Genomic DNA, 16,426 nt, shown 5'->3' with positions numbered 1-16,426 from the left:
GCAGCCTTAGTATCCACTGACAAATCCTGAACACATTACCAGTATTATTGATGGCAAATAATAAAGCACATTTTGACGGTCAAATATTCCCATATTTGGTGAGTGAGTTCTCTTTCAAGATAGCACCTGTGTCCTTTTGGAATGTTCTCATTTTCTTTTAGCATTTCCATATTTTTGGCACAACGTGCTCCAGGTTCATCTTGTTCTTTCTCTGACCATTCCTAGAATCATCCACTTTTATAATGAGCTCTGGTTCCTTTCAGTGGAGGCTGGTATTTAGAAACAAAGACCTCAGTGCTCAGTGTGCTCATTGCTACTGGGGCACCATTGCTTCTGGGCCTTCTCAGCCTATCGAGAATGATAAGAGTTAAGAAATATATACACATCTCTATTTCCAAATCTTTCTATGAATATATACTAAAAAAAATCCCTTCATACTTCTACCTTCCATTCCAGTCTAACACCGCAGGGTTCTTTCTATATTTGTAAATCCCTTCCTGGCCCCTATTATTCTCAGTATATCTACTTGTTTATACATAAAGGAGAGAGGCACTCAGCAGCCTCTCCTGACTCTATCACCACTACCACTTCCACAGCTATAAGTCCTATAACCACCTCCATTGCCATTTCCTTGGCTTTAGAGCATGTTGTAACCTCCCCCCCACAGCCATCCTCCACCCTGCCTCACCACTGCTTCCTTGGCTATACTGTCACCTCTCTGTGCTCCTTACCCTTACTCTTCTTAGAGACTTGACAGCCACTATATTTTAATCTTCTGTATAGCAAAGAATGCTGACTTACTGTGAAAATAACCTTACGTTGTGAGTAGCACCAAGGCAAAAGTTATCTCAGTAGATTGCACAATTAAAGATGATCTAAAGATGATTAAATACAACGAGGGTCCAAGTGAAGGTAGAAACTTTATGGCATTTGGTTTCTGCCCCATATCAGCTCCAAAGTTAGCAATTCTCTTCTGCTACTCTGTCCAACATGCACATTTCATTGCCTGTCAACAGCATTAAACGCTGCTAACTACTCCTTTCTGGAAAAACTCCTTTCTGTTAACCTTCTATGCCATGGCTTTTGATGAGTAAAGAAATCAGGATTTTTTCCAACATAGCACAACATAGTTCTAGAAGGTGACAGCATGCTGTGGATGATAAAAATGATTCCTATAATTGAATTAATTCCATAGATGCATGGACTTGAGATCAGAAAGGATAAGGGGAGACATATCCTCCAAAATATCTCTGGATAGAGGAGCTCCAACCAAATGATTGTGGTTTGTGGCAGTTTAATTATATATTCATATGTATTTATATTTATGTAATTTATATATAAAGTTTTCCATCTTTAAATCTGAACCTGTCAGTGCTTATAAAATGTGCTTCTTATAAATAGCATATAGGTGGTCAGTCGGTCATTGTTTTTTGTCAGATTTGACAATCTCCATCTTTTAGTTAAGGTGCTTAGTCCATTCACATTTAATACAGTTATTCATATGTTTAGGCTTAAGTCTGTCCTCTTGGAGTTTAATTTCTGTTGGTCATAATCTTTGTTTCTTTTATCTTTTCATAACTTTTTTGTTTTTGAGAACTCCATTTTACCTCTTCTTGACGGTATAGTTATGCCACTTTGTGTGATTTATTTAGTGCTAACTCTTCATAGTATAGTATGCATCTTTAAATTATCACCAGTTGCCTTAAAAAGTATTTCACCACTTCATAAACAGTGTAAGATTATTATAACAGTACACTTTCAGATATGATCCTCCCACCCTTAAATTTTTGTTGTCATATATTTTGTACCTACATACACTATAAACTCTACATTATATTCTTAGTATTCTTAATTTAAACAGTTAACAGTCTTTAAATAGATATATTTACATTGAGAGAGAGAGGATTTTTTAAAAAGAGCTTCTTTATTTCCCATCACATTTACCAGGTATTTCCTGAGGTTCTCCATTCCTACCCCAAATGTCTGGTTTCTATCTGCATAATTTCCTTTTGGCTTAATTTCCTTTGGCATTTCTTTAGCACGTTTTGTAGTGTACATCTTATAGAGACAAAATCAGTTTTTGTTGGTCTAAAAATGTCTATATGTTGCCTTAATTTTTGAAGAGTATGCTGCTTGATATGGAATTCTTGGTAGATAAGGTTTTTTTTTTCTATTTTAGCACATTAAAGATCCTGTTCTTTTGCCTTCTGGCTTCTGTTATTTCTGAGGATATTTCAGTCATATTTCATATTGTTGTTCCCTTACATACTATATGTTTTTATTATGCTTTCAAGATTGTGTCTTCATCTTCATCTGTAGCAATATGTCTCTGATGTCCCTAGGTATGGTTATCTTTGTGTATACCCTAATTGGTGTTTTCTAAGCATCTTGGATATATGATAATGTATTTTATAAGTTTTGAAAAATTCTTAGCCAATATACATTCAAATACTTCTTTTGCTCCACTCTTTCTCCTTTCTCCTTCTGGAGCTATAATTACATGCATACTAGACTGTTTCATAGTATCCTTACAGATCTCAGATGCACTGCTTATCCATTACTCATTTTCTCTCTTTGTTTCTGTTTGGGTCATTTCTGTTGACTTGTTTTCAAGTTTACTGATTATTTCCCCTGCTATGTTCAGTCTATCGATTAGCCTACCCAAAAATTTCTTTATTTTTATATTATGTTTCTTATATCTAGCATTTTAATTTGCCTCTTTTTGTAATTTCCATCTCTCTGTCCTTTTCATGGATGTTGTCCACTGCTACTACTAGCTCCTTTAATATATTTATTATAGTTAGGTTCTCATGGTACTTACCTGGTGCTTCTAATATTTGTCCATCTCTGAGTCTGTCTCTATGGACATTTTTGTCTCTTGACAAAGCATCGTATTTTCTTGCCTCTTCAGATTTCTCATATTTTTAAAAATTGAATGCCAAAATTGTATGTAATGTAACATTAAGGGTTAAAGTAAATAATATTTATGCCCAGAAATAAGCATGTTTCTTCTTCTATTAGATGGGTGGGTAGGTTGTGGGGGAGTGATTCAATCTGCTTTGTATTGAGCTAGGATTAGGCTTTGTGGTAGTTTTAGTTAGATTCAATTTCCTACAGACTTCAGATTATTTGATGGCAGAATCAAAACCCTCCCCCTTCGCATAGCTTAGGTCCTGGGTACCTTGAGGGCTTTCATTTCTCCTATGTTTCCCTCAGCCTTCAGCAGGCTCTGTGTTCTTACATCTCAGGGAGACCTCTTTCTGTTACCGTGACCCACCCCACCTCTCCAGCAATAGACAGCTGCTGCCTCATACCCAGTGTAAGATATGGGATGCTTGAGGGATTTCTCTAAGATCTCTTATTATGCTTTCAGACTTCATCAGGCCTTGCATTAGTTTACTACTGCTGCTGTAACAGACTACCAAAACTTAGAGGCTTAAAACAACACAAATTTATTTTACAATTCTGGAAGTTGGAAGTCTGAAATAGGTCTCACTGAGCTAAAATGAAGGTGTTGGCTGGGCTGTATTCCTTCTGGATGCATTGGGCAATAATCTGTTTCCTAGCCCCTTTCCAGTTTCTAGGGGCCACCTGCTTTCCTTGGCTGATGGCTCCCTTTTATCTTCAAACCCAGAAACTGCATCAGTCCAAATGTCTGCTTCCACGGTCACATCTCCTCTCACATTCTGATTTTCTGCCTCCCATTTTCACTCATAAGTACCCTTATGATGATATTGGACACAACTGGTTAGTCTAGGATAATCTCCCCATGTCAGTATCCTTAACTTAATTCCATCTGCAAAGTTCCTTTTGCCATCTAAGGTAATATAATCACAGGTTCTGAAGATTAGGACTTAGATATCTTTGGGAGACCATTATTCTGCCAACCACAGATTCCCTGTGCCTCTACTTCTGGAAGGTCTCTCTCAGGTACCTGGCTCTGCCCAAGCCATAGAAGTCCTGCTGCCATATATTCAATTTGAGTGTCAAGGTGCCTATGGGGTTTCTCAATTCGCATGACTGTCCTTATATTTCAGTAAGCTCCACGTACCTGTGACCCAGGGGGTTCTCTCTCAAATCTCCTGCCACTCTCCAGCTGTGCATGACCATGTTTCATACTCAGTGAAAAACCCAGGATGCCTGTATGGTTCTGCTCCGTTACCTGTTCAGGTTTCAGGCTTCACATACAATGAGTGCCTAGACCTCACTGGCGAGTCTCTCTCATCAGCTCTCCTGTCACTTCTCCAGCCACAGGTAGTCACCACTTCATACTCCGTCAAGGCCTGGAGTACTTGTGGAGTTCTGTTGATTCTGCTCCTATCAGCCTGCTTGGCACACAGGTGCTAAGAGAGTACCTCAATTCTCTTGCCTACAATCTTTCATATGTGTGCTCTGTTAAGGCCCACTAGAAAGAGTTGTGGGTGTGTGCATGTTCTACTGTGTCTAGGGCTCCCAGGGATGGTTCACAGACATAGCAGCATATACCCTAGTCTTTAAAAAAGTTAATATTTTATCTTCTTACCTTAAATCTAGCAGCATAGTCCCCTTCTTTCCTCCTCATCAAGGATGAGTGCAGTATGAGTCTGTTTTTTCCTAACAAGAGCTTGTTACTTTATGAATTTTAGCTTAGTAGGTTTCTTTGATCTCACTTCTCTGATGAAATTTTTAAAACTATGATTTTGTAGGTTTTCCTACATTATCTAATTAATAGAGTGAAAGCAATATTCTGCTGTGTTTTTTTACATACACACATTCTAAGTAGAACAGAATTTTTCCAGTTTATAATTGGAACAGTGAAGGGCAGGGTGACCCCAGCTAGCATACTGGTTACAAATGGGGCTTGCCCAGGATTGTTTTAAATTCTAGTGCTACACCCATCTACATACCTGACTCAATTACTACCCAAGATTTGATCCAAGATTTTGTCTTCCCAAATGGCTGCTAAATTATTTGATGAAAGGTGAAGGAAAGACTAAATTTACACAATATTGATTGTGTTAGTTCACAGAATTACACCTTAAAATCAAAAGAAGGTTTTAGAAGCTTTTCTTAGGTGTACTTTAAAGCTCTTATCTTGGGTATTCTTGGTTAAAAGTTACAGATAGAAAGTTGGGCAGTATTTATAGTTGCTGAGAGTAATTGGCTCCAGATTTTTCCTAAATATGAGTAAGGAAGAACCCGGAAAGAAAGCTGGTGTGAAAGCATTATCTATCTATTGACACAAACTTTCTTTTAAAATCGAAGGTTTTGCAGGAAGGGGATAGGAAGTCTTTGGTCATGATTTTGGGACTGTTCAGGATGTATATTGTCCTTTATCTACTGGTAAAGAACCCCTGGGGCACAGACTTCTATTGTAGATAAACAAGCACTGAGACTTCCGGTAAAGACTATATGCCATCTGAAACCAGGGATACCCTTAGCAACTGCATTGCCAGAAAATTATGGCTAGACTATACCACAAAGATGTTACACTACTGAGAGGACTATGAGGCAGGGCAGTGAAAAACGCTGTCAAGGAGCCACTCAGGTTTAGGAGCTATTTGCAGCATTAAAACAGAAAATGCTTCAGGGTGTGCAGCTGGCTGCTGAGCAGAATCAAATGAGTTCTCAATAAAATGGAGAACACCTGTGGTGTACACATATCAAATTCTGACCATCAGAAAAAAAAAAAATCTTCCTCACATGTCTTAAAAATGTGAGAGGCTTTTGAAAAGAGCTATATACAAAGTGGCTACTTTGCAGAAAAGGAAGAACCAAGCTTGGTTAGAGAAAATAGTAATGGGACTATTTACAGTAAAACTCTGTTAGAAAACCTCATTTGGCAGAGAATATCTGCAGAGATCTTCCTAATCTTCCCTGATGTAATTCTCCCTCTAGGTAGAAAAGGAAGAGAAGGAGGTAGCATTTGCTGCTCTTAGGGAATAACCCATTAGGGCAGACCCAACTCAGAGCTGGAGTGTGGGAGTGGACCATCATATGTCCTCATTCAAATTCGTTATGCTTAAGGCTTCTGAGAAGTGAAGACAGTTAGGATCCTCCCTCCGAAAAAAAGCTTCCAGAGCAGACACACAGCCCTGACAGCAAATTAATTCCACTAATGTGCTCCTAAGGTGGCAGATGGCCACAAACAAGATGGCTGTGACAAATCAACAAATTACCTCCTGGGACTTAGCAAATAAGCATGCCTGAAGCCGACCCAGGAAAAGTTTTAGCAATCTGACTCTCTACACTGCCAAGGACCAACTATTGGAACATGATCCCAGATACAGCTGGGGATATCTCCTAGCAGAAATGTTCGACAGAACTTGATACAAGATGCTCATGGGACTAAATTCCATGACTTGGTAAAGCTGTGCTTATGGGAAGAATGGATATTACTTGGCAAACTTCACCATAATGAGAATTGAACTGTAGTGATGGGCTTAGCTCAGGAAGGATGGGCAAAATGAGATATAATCAGAGATAAACCTTTATGACCACAAGTTGCCCACTCTACCTCTTAGGGCAAAGACTCCAGAGTCAGAGGATGAGAGTATATGCCATCAAAGGGTACATAATCTCAGCATGCATACATAAGGAAACTAATGTGAACTGGAATTCAGAAAATAGAAAATGTGTGACAGAACAGTGATTCTCAAACTAACATTTATATGAATCACCTGAGGATCTTGTTAAAAACATTCCGACTCTGCATTTTTCACAAGCTCTCATGTGATGTGGGTGCTGCCCTCCAGAGACCACACTATAAGTAGCATGGAGACAGAGAACTACAGTAGGGATAGTAATCCCACCCTCCTAGCTAAACCTAAACATTACACTGCTGATTTTCAAAAATATTTCTTAAAGAAGGCATATCTCCAGAGTCAATGATTCACTGGTAGTTTATTTTCTGCTGCTTGTGTTCTTCTCCTGTAGTCGTTGTCCTTGGAACTCCAGAAACAACCAGGCTGCCTCATCCTACCAAGGCATGGTTAGCCCTCCAGATTCCCTAAGACCATAACAAGGACAGGTGTGGAGCCGAGGATGGGAATAGATGTGGCTCTTACCTCACTGCTATCACTGTCAGCTTGGGGCAAAACATTACATTCTGGGAGCTGAATTAGGCAGGTTTTTACACACAAATTCCATAGGTGAACATGATACACTAGAATATTTATCTTAACTCATTAAATTTATCAAACATTTTTTACTACATAGTGACAAGTTTATTATGAAAACTTGATCAGAAAATAGCATATAAGAGATGTGGTAAGGTCCTTCAAAACATTGGGTTTGTACAGAATGGAATGTCATTGTTGATCTTATGTGTTATATATGTTATTTGACGTAGATGCCAACGTGCATCTGAATGTAAAGGTGGCTGCTCCAGATGCTACTTTCAGCAGGTGTAGCAAAAAGACTACAGGTTTTCCCCAGACTGTTCCTTGAACAGGTGTTATTAGATAACATCTGCTTTTTCCTGCTCATAAACCTTTAATTGAAGTCCGCTCCACACTACCAGTCTAGTTATACTTATTTGGGTCAGGTTTGTTTGAGGCCCTAAAAAAAAAGACATACATCAGTTTAAGATTCAAAGCCAGCCCTGCCAAGAAATGGTAATAAGGCAAGTATCGTAATTGTAATCTTTAGAGAAGATGCCCTTCTTCACAATTTTTTTTTTTTTTTGCAATCAAACAATATTTGTAAACTGATCTTCTCTGAGAAAGCAATGGATAGGCAGCCCCCCGAACTGTAATACAGGCCAGAAAATTAGTAAGCTTTTCCCACCCATTTAAAAAAATTCTCTGTAATTTAATTTAGAGCAGGATTCCCAGACTTTAGGATTTGAATTAAAACAATTTTAAAAAAATAAAAATTAAAGTACTGGCATAGGGTTGCTACCTTTTACTTTGCCAATTAAGATTTTTTTTAAAAGGAAAAAGTAATCTCAATCACTATCTGCCATCAGTGTTAGTTTCATAAAAGAAACAATATGTTAACAGTAAAATATAGAACAATAGGAAAGATATTATTCCAAAATAAAATCTTAAGAGGTTCATGGGCACCAGAGTCATAAAATTTGATTGATGCCCCAGCTCTATCATTTGACTAGCTTGGTCACCTGGGAAAATACTTTAAACGTCTGAAATTCTATTTTCTAATTTGTGAAATGGTCACAATAATATCAACCACAGAGCATTTATTGAGATAAGATATAAAGAATGCCACTTACAGTACGTGACTCAAAGAAAACTTTCAATGACTGCTAATTTTTAATGGTAAATTTTAAAATTGTTATTAGATGTACTTACACATTCTACTGAAAATGTTCAACTGCTATTTGTCTACCTTCCCCACTAGACTGTGAACTCCTTGAAGTAGAGATTGTGTTTTATTTATGTATCTCTAGGGAACAGCTCAGCAAATTTCATTGTGTTGGTTGAATTAATGAACACTCCTGTACCCTAAAACACTGTGATCTACAAGGAATTAACTTATATTAAAAAGGCACCTGAAACAGAGCCAGCAGTATACTTTCTTAGGTTTCTCTGGGGATTACCCCCTGAAAAGGGATGCTCAAATCTCAAAGAATGTTCTCTGGGGAACACTCTTCATTCAAGTCAGTCTTAAATTAATCTTGTCCTTTCCTGTGATATCACGCCAGAGTAGACTTTTCTAGGCTCTTATTAGAGACCTAATACAGTTTTGTACTTTATTTTATGGCCACTAAAATGCTGCTCAGTATTTTCATAGAGTGTTACTTCTGATCATCCTGCTAAATGTATCACTGTAGTCATTAAGAAAATATCTTGCTTTTAAATATTTTATAACAAAATGCGTAAGCATAAACTATTATTTCTGAGTTGTTTCTCTATAGAGATTTGAGTCTAAAATAGGATTTGTTATCTCAAAATGGCAAACTAGAAAATGGGTAAAATATTTAAAGGCCAAAGCACAGCTGCAGTGTGAATAAAATATTATTAGACATGTCCTTGATCTTTAGCTTTATTACAGATTGGAGACTTTTAATTTTTAATAAAATTCATTGCAATGACAGATAAGATAGATTGTTCCCAATGGTGGTTCACATCAAAGAAATGATATAACATGCCTGACTACCAAACATAATGATATGATTAATTCATTGAATAATTACTTCTTTTGTTGCATATTCGTGTATTTTATTGAGAAAAAAATTCCCTGAAGATCACTTCTCTACGGAGAAACATAACGAAAATAAAATGAACAAGATGTTTAAAACTTTTAAAAAAGATATTAGAAGATAATATTAGAGAACCACTCAATACTGCTGGTTAGCATATGATTTACAAGTTGAGCAAGGGATTAAATATTTGTTCAGGATAAAGGAGGGGGTAGCAAAGATTATCATTACATTGTCATTGAACTTGAAAGAACATAGAAATAAATATTGCAACAAGTCACCTTTCTGTATGGTAAAATATTTTTTTCTAGCTTATTAAGAATTACAGTAGAGCCTTTCAGATTATGATGGTGTTTCCTGTTTATCTTTTCCTGTTGAACCACTCACAGAAACAATAGATGAAAACACACAATTGCAGTACCATTAGGAAGTAAGTGTATTGATTAATTATCTGCCGGTCCCAAAGAGAAGTATTCACTGATCAAAGTGAAGATGGAGTCCTGAAGCAGAACAAGCACTTCAGAAAAAACGTAGTAAGCCATTTTTATTCACATTTTTTATAGCACTTTCTCACATATACACTTATTAGAGGGACAGATCCATGTGTCCCTGACCAAAAGTTTATGTTGTTTGTTTGTTTGTTTGATTCTGTTTTGGTTTGTTTTGCTTTAAGATTCTTTTATTATCTCACAGCCTCCCCCACCCCTCTGTGAAAAACACTACATGGATTTGTGGACTATGATCCCAATTAATGCAACATAGTTAAAGCAGATGAAGACAAGTAATGACAGATTATTGCCTGAAATATAAAGTAAGCAACAGAAACATGTGAGGGAGAAATATACCTTGGTTTCTGTGCTTTAGCCATTCTTTCTAGTAAGGGTTTAAAACTATACTGTCCAATATGGGAACCATAGGCCATATGTGGCAATTAAGCACTTGAAATCTGGCTAGTCAAAATTGAGATGTGTTTTAAGTATAAAATACACACCAGATTGTAAAGAGTGTGTATTTAAAAAAAAAAAAAAGTAAAATCTCATCAATATGTTTAATATTGATTACATATTTTAGATATGTTGAGCAAAGTAAAATATTAATTTTTATATTTTTAATATTAAATTTTTGTTAATGTGATTACTAGAAAAATTTCCATTATATATATGGCTCATATTTATGGCCCTCATATTTCTATTTGATAGCCCTGGTTTAAAAAATTCCTTCTATAGAACTTTTGAAAAAATGTAAGAATATATTTCTCCATATATAATTAGACAACTAGGCAACAGAATCAGGATATCCCTTCTTGTTTCAATAAGGTGAGATAAATGATTCCAAATACTTGGTAGTACTTGTGAATGTCTGACTTTACCACCCTTCTAACCTCATTCTGCTTAAAAGCTGAAAGTTCTAAAGCAAAAAGTATATAGTTAGGGGGACCAGAAAAATATCATCCACCCTGTTTATTGACGTAAATGACATCCAATCTTTGTAAATTCTATGAACAGATATAGTAATCACTGAATAACAAAACATAGGCCTATGAAAATATTTTCCATTGTAAGAGACTTAAAATATTAATTGTACTATTGGGGGGAGGTGTTTACCACAGGAGTAAGAACTACATTTTAGGAAATTTTTAATTTGTTCTCAATGAAATTCAAGAAAGTATGATTTTATGAAAGAATATATCAAAATAAATTGCTTAGAAAATAGACCAAAATACAGATAGAGCTGAATGTGGAAGACTGAAGAAGCTGGATGAGACGTCAAGGAAATATAATGGCTCGAATAGAAGCATTCAATACCTTTATACTCATTTCCACATTGAGCTAGCCAATGGAATGCTAAAGTCAAGGAGAAACTAGGAGCAGTGCCAACCACTTTCCAGAAATTCTAAACAATATCTAGACATAATACAGATGGAAACATAAAAATCAGTCATCAAAAGCTAACTCTAAAATCTCATTTATATTAAGAATTTAGTACAGGAAAATCTGCTTAAATTCTATTAACATTCCCTAATTTTAAAAGATAAGTTTCACTCAAAAATGCTCCATGGGGGGACTTTCCTGGCAGTCCAGTGGTTAAGACTCCGATCTTCCAATGCAGGGGGCGCGGGTTCAATCTCTGGTCTGGGGACTAAGATCCCACATGCTGCGTGGTGCAGCCAAAACATAAAATAAAATTTTTTAAAAAAAGAAGATTTTTATTAAAAAAATGCTCCATGGGTCATTCAAGAGGTAGTTACACATAATTTTCAAAAAGAAAGAAAGAAATCAAAATAAAACACTTAATATAAGGATATAGTTGAGATAGGTAAGATATTATTCATGAATGGGGAATGAGATAGTGAACTAAAAGAAAATTATTGGTAAGATTAATTAAAGATATCTGAGGGGCTTCCCTGGTGGCGCAGTGGTTGAGAATCCGCCTGCCAATGCAGGGGACACGGGTTCGTGCCCCGGTCCCGGAGGATCCCACATGCCACGGAGCAACTAGGCCCGTGAGCCACAACTACTGAGCCTTGCGCGTCTGGAGCCTGTGCTCCGCAACGGGAGAGGCCACGACAGTGAGAGGCCCGCGCACCGCGATGAAGAGTGGCCCCCGCTCGCCGCAACTAGAGAAAGCCCTCACACAGAAACGAAGACCCAACACAGCCAAAAAAACAAACAAATAAATAAATAAATTTATTAAAAAAAAAAAGATATCTGATAAAGCAGCAAGACTGAGTTCAGAGAAGATGGGTAGAAAATTCTAATAATATATCAACCTTCGTAAGATAATTCAACAACTAAAACCAATTCCCACGCTTACTGGTAAATCATTGTATATGTTATAACTATAGTCAGTTCATTATAAATATTAAAAATACGTTGAGTAATATTGCTCAAACTTAAGCAACTTCAATAACTACAAACCTTAGGCCAATTTCATCTTGAAATTCCGTGACTCATACAATAGTCATCTTTTTTGGAGTACAGAAAGCAGCTATCTTGTTATCTGTGAAAGGGTTCCTTTCTTTGACATCTCTAAATCAACCATGACCTAAGACCCAGTGAAGAGGTGGGTTTTTTTTTTTATCTTTACCCTTCCTATTTACTTTTTTGTGATTAGGCAAATAGTGGTGGAAAAAAGAGAATCAGTATAAAATTTACTAAACAAGAGTGGCAAACTCCTATGCCTTCAGAGGATACACAGGTAATATAAATGTGGGAAGTCACTAAATATAAGACAAAAGAATGTGGTCTGATCATGATAGAACTAATGTTTGCTATTCCTGTTCTAAAAAAGCAAACTGCCTCTGCATTTAATCTGGTTTTATTCCTAAACTCAAAAATCTTTTATTCAAAATTGCCTGTTAAGAGTAAAGCTAAAGAAATGCAATTATAGTTCTAAAATTCAAATCTAGGATATTATTCCCACTAAGAGATGAATCAAAACACATTTTTAAAAGTGAAGAATGATGACTGGCAGTTAATATGGAAATCAGATAAATATTGTTATTTTGAAATAAATGTAAATATTATAAAATATAAACACATTAAAAATAATATATAATTATGATACAATTATATATAATTACATTACTATAGCATATGTATTTAATTATATCATATATATAAATACATATAATTCTATGTATAATCAATGAAGACAGATAATCCCATATTATACAATAAAATCTAGAACTGTGTGCAGTACTTCCAGTAACTGGAATTTCCACCAGCATTTCATTCACTGGCTTTTCCACGTTTTAGCAGAGCTTGTGGAGATTACCTTTAATCATTTTTTCAGCAAGCTTACAAATTTCTTTTTCTTTCTTTTTTTTTTTTTTTTTACATTTTATGACTCAGCTCATCCTCTAATTGTTTCGTTTGCATATCTCTTGATTGAAAGTCATCGATGTTTCTGGCATTTGGGTGTCATTCTTCCTCAGATTCTACTGTTATGTCTTGAAATATTTATTGCAAATGTTTTTTTTGTTTGTTTAATTTTTATTTATTTATTTTTATTTATTTATCGCTGTGTTGGGTCTTCGTTTCTGTGCGAGGGCTTTCTCTAGTTGCGGCAAGTGGGGGCCACTCTTCATCGCGGTGTGCGGGCCTCTCATTATCGCGGCCTCTCTTGTTGCGGAGCACGGGCTCCAGACGCGCAGGCTCAGTAGTTGTGGCTCACGGGCCTAGTTGCTCCGCGGCATGTGGGATCTTCCCAGACCAGGGCTCGAACCCGTGTCCCCTGCATTGGCAGGCAGATTCTCAACCACTGTGCCACCAGGGAAGCCCTGCAAATGTTTTAAACTGAAGAAAATTTAAATTCATATAATGAAAAGTACTTGAGAAAATAGAGTTACTTTTAAATAAATCATGCACTCATGGAGAGGGAAGATCTGAAGTGTAAAAAGAGCATGAAAATGAAAAACAATTACCAATTAAGAACTTCAAAGAAAGTATTAAACAGAAGTCTGGATACTGTAAAAATTCAAATCAGAGGGAAAATTTCAATCTTCAGAAAATAACTAAGAGGCATCAAGAACAGATCAAGAAGAATAAAGTATAAGGAGGAGGTAAATAATATTGAAAAAAATAAGTTTTCATGAGGCAAAGAAGTAAAGCTAGAACTTATATTCATTTCGTGCTTATGGCTTAAATTCTGCCTGTCATGGTCGTGTTGCTGTAAACAAATTAGTTTATTACTTCAGTTAATCCTCACAACAACTCTAGGGTTGAGGGCTAGGATTATCATGCCCATTTACAGACAAGAATACCTAAACACCAAGAGATCAACTGCCACATCAGATCACAGTTGCCATGTGGTACAGAAAGGATTAAACCTGAGGCTGTCAGACTCTGCAGTCTGTGCTCTAAAGCACTTTAGTGTATCATCTCTCAAGAAAGATTAGCATATATAACTAAATACATGGCAGAATTAATTTAAACACAGCTACACTGTTGATTTAAACAAATTACATAAAAATAAGTATATGTATGTATATGAATATTTATACATATTTCAAGTATTTATAATAATCCAAGAAGATAAAGTAGTAGATCTACAAAGAAATGTATATGAAACACATCCATGGAAACACCCAAAGCCAAAAGATAACACTTCCTCTTCTATAGAGCTACAGAAAGGAAAGACATTCTTAAATAAATATATTTATTTGGCTTACCAGAGCTGCATTAACCTTTGTGTACAAGTTACACTGGAAAAACATTCTCAAATATGTGAGGCATTGAAAAGCGTATCCATGCACATTCAGAAGTTAATCAACAGCACATAAACATCAACAAAGGAGATTAATCAAAATTAGGAATTTTAAATGTGAGGGATTATAGTACAATACAATAAATAACAATAGCCATGAAATGTTTTTGATATATTAATTTTTCTGCCTACTGGCAACGAGTCTTAAAAATATTATCATATATTGCAGCAAAAGGAGTATTTAGTACCTTTCTGCACCCACCAGGTAAGTGGCAACCAACAGTCACTTGTGTTTATTCCTAACACTGTTTTTGTCAGCTGTACTTGTTATTTTGATGACATAATAAGATACTATGTGAAAAATAATAAAATACCAATGTGAAAAATTTCAGTTTCTATGAGTTCTAAGTTGAATGTTTTGCAAAGTCCCAGTAAATATAATTCTTAAAATATCATAAACAATTGTACAAATATCTTTTAAATATTAGAGTAAGTAATAAAAATCCAGAATGATTCTACTCTAACATTCCTCCCATCTTAAAACCTAAAACTGGGATTCTAGAGGATGCATTAGGAGTGTGGCTTATGAATAACAGAATGACAATTTCACCCAGTCAAATGTTATGAATTTTCCTTGGCCCTACATTAGAGTGTGGCCAAATCAATGAACATGTATATCTAAACTTAATTTGATATAAGTAATGTATTTTTATGATTCCCTGATTAAACTGACTCAAATTTGCCAGTTTAAAACTGACCCCAATCCAACAAGATGAGAGTCTGTCTTCTCTCTCTGTTGTCTTTAACACACACATGCAGAAGAGAGAGAAACATCAAGGAAGACATAAACTATATGTTAATAGTGAGTAGAAAAATATGGTTTTTTGTGAATATTATTTTCTGTTTTTAAAACAAACATGTATTAATTATTAAATAAAAGTAATAACAGTTTAAAAATATAGCTTTGTGTAAGTCCCTAAATAAAACCTTCTTCTGTGTCTATGACAGGTCTATTAACTTATTAATCTGCAAAACCTTTTCTGGTTGCTTTTAAATTTTTTCTTTATGTTGTAATATAATCAACTTAAAAATGATATCCAGAATATTTGAAAAGAAAATCATTTATAAGTCTTATGAGCGGTAGTGAAAATGGAAGAAATAGAGTCTGTAAATGATGCAATATTCTACATGTATTTCAGGTTTAACAACTATGATAAAACTTGAATTTTCAAATTTGTGCCAATCTTGACGAACAGCCTTAAAACATTTAAAGTCGTCTGGTTTCCTATACCTGGAAATGAGTTTGCTCATACTTTAAATTACAGTACTTACAGTATTTCATGTTTAAAATGCATCAGGAGGAAATCACCAACAAATGGAATGGAGAAGAAAGTTAATACTGAAATACAAGATACAATGCAAAACTCCGGAATGTCCATTACTACAGAGAAAAGGGGAAATCATATTTATGGCATAATCTATCATTTTTCAGACAGTGTGTTGTATTTTTAATATGTGTTAGTCTAACTTAAAGCTCACAACAATGCTCTGTTATAGGTATTATTTTCCCGTTTTCACAAATCAGAAAATGAGGTTAGAATAGATTTGGTATCAAATAGACCAAATATTCTGCTGTACCAATAAGGGATGGAATGAGGTTGTTAACCTACCACTCTCTGCTCCAGAGCAGCTTCTCCTTCAGTGGTTCACAAAGTGGGCCCTGGACTAGCAGTTTTTGGAAGTGCATATTCTTGGCCCAGCCCCCAAAACAGCTGAATCAGAAACTCTAGCAATCTGTGTTTTAACCAGTTTACCAGGTGGTCCTGAAGCTCACTCTAGTTTGAGAAACATTGTGCTGCATCATTCCTTGGGTACTACATTGACCGGGAAGGAACTAAGCAGGTGTTTTCAGAATCATGTAAAATCTACAGATCTGTTTTCTTTGTTTGCCTCATTAACAGGACTCTGGAGGACTCTAAAGCAGCGGTCCCCAGCCTTCTTGGCACCAGGGACCGCTTTCGTGGAAGACAGTTTTTCCATGGACTGGGAAGGGGGGCGGGCAGGGGTGGTTCTGGT

The 16,426-nt window shown here is 35.9% G+C and overlaps 1 long non-coding RNA gene across 1 annotated transcript in view; it reads left to right on the top strand.

Moving 5' to 3' along the window:
* The window catches only part of LOC309665092, a 204,820-nt gene that overhangs the window by 163,356 nt on the left and 25,038 nt on the right, over positions 1-16,426 (top strand). The gene's annotated exons all lie outside the window — the stretch shown is intronic.

This window comes from Balaenoptera physalus (assembly GCF_965194825.1).
Source record: "Balaenoptera physalus genome assembly, chromosome: 7".
Taxonomy (NCBI): Eukaryota; Metazoa; Chordata; class Mammalia; order Artiodactyla; family Balaenopteridae; genus Balaenoptera; species Balaenoptera physalus.
This window is presented reverse-complemented; position numbering and strand designations above follow the sequence as displayed.